Source organism: Aplysia californica, unplaced genomic scaffold (genome assembly GCF_000002075.1).
Source record: "Aplysia californica isolate F4 #8 unplaced genomic scaffold, AplCal3.0 scaffold00078, whole genome shotgun sequence".
In the NCBI taxonomy this organism is placed as follows: domain Eukaryota; kingdom Metazoa; phylum Mollusca; class Gastropoda; order Aplysiida; family Aplysiidae; genus Aplysia; species Aplysia californica.
In genome coordinates this window covers 74,087-75,544 of record NW_004797348.1, presented here as the reverse complement: position 1 = coordinate 75,544, position 1,458 = coordinate 74,087, and positions in this window count along the sequence as shown.

The window sequence follows — 1,458 nt, the reverse complement described above, 5'->3', positions numbered from 1 at the left end:
AAGTTCCGGCGTACGTACGTATCGTTTTTTCGTGGGGAACTCCCACCACTTTCCAAAGAGGAAATTTACTCATTAATCCGACCCGTACGCTTTGCATAGCAATACATGTAGCAGTCTGTCAAAATGATTTTTATTTTTTTTAGAAATACTGAAAGTTTCAAAGAGATCTTCGCACTAGAACTAGAAGTATTCTAAAATGTGAAGAATACAACCCAAAGGGTACAAAATGACACCAGGGCGTACACGGAAAGGGTTAAGGCATGATATCAAACGTCCTTAATTTTCATGAAGCTAAAACGTGTGTTTGCATTCTGCAAACTGCACTGCACTTATTTCTGTCATGCCTCTATTAGTAAGAAGATCTAAACATGAACATGAAAATCAGTTCTATTCAGACAATCGCAAAGCTCACAGAATTTATTTTTTTTAACAACCCAGAATTGTTGCAATCGTCGGTAGTCTCAAAACTTAATCGTGCCTCGATTGTTATTATTATAGTCGGGTGCAAACCATTTTTCTTAAACGTAAAAAAAATTTGAATAGCTGGTCATTCTACCAAATTGTTTTAAATGAACCTTTTGACATTCTGAAACGACAGCCTACAGATCTATTACGTTGTTTCCTACCAACTGAAAATGTTTAATGTGTCCCGCGCGCTCATATGACCTTATGCAGTTGCGAGGGCCGTAAAATATTTACAGGATACGTGTGAATCTAAACTGCACCAAGCCGTGTGTCAAACATATCAACAAGAACTAACCAGAATTTAAAAAATAATAGTAAATAAATAAAATAAAATGAAATAATAATTTAAAATAATAAATCTACTATAATCTAGCTAGTGGCGTCATTGTACGTGGGGCTTGCAGCTTCATCCCCACCTGCTGGTTTTCTTCCCCCAAAAGACATAAGTTATGTCTGTCTAAAATCAAAATAAATCATTCCACAAAAATTATTGAAGGGACAAAACATGATAATGTATTTCGATAAAAAGAGGAACTCTTCGAACACCCAAATGAAACTCCTGAGGCACGGTAATAATTTAGCTGGAAAATGAACAACTTTCGTTGGGTCTGATATTTTATTATTATACTATTTCTTGAATACTTCAGGCTTTGTTATTATTATTCATACTTCTGATTCTTTTTAAATTTATGCTGCTCCTAATAATAATCATCATCATCCAGTGCCAGATCTGCGACAGACCCACTGATGTACACTATATCAGTTTAAAAGGGGGTACTCTATGGGCAGACCTCGGCGATCATGGTTCTCCATTCACTCCTTTTCTCCGATGCTCTTTAAAAAAAGCTACGTTTCCCTGACCTTTTTCCCGTTACCGGTACCCATTTGTTTAGGTTCCCGAAGTAGGTTGCTGTGGGCCTACCCGTTACTCGTTTGTCTTCAATTTTGCTAATGATAGCTAGATCTAGATGTTCAAGACCTTTATGTCTATTC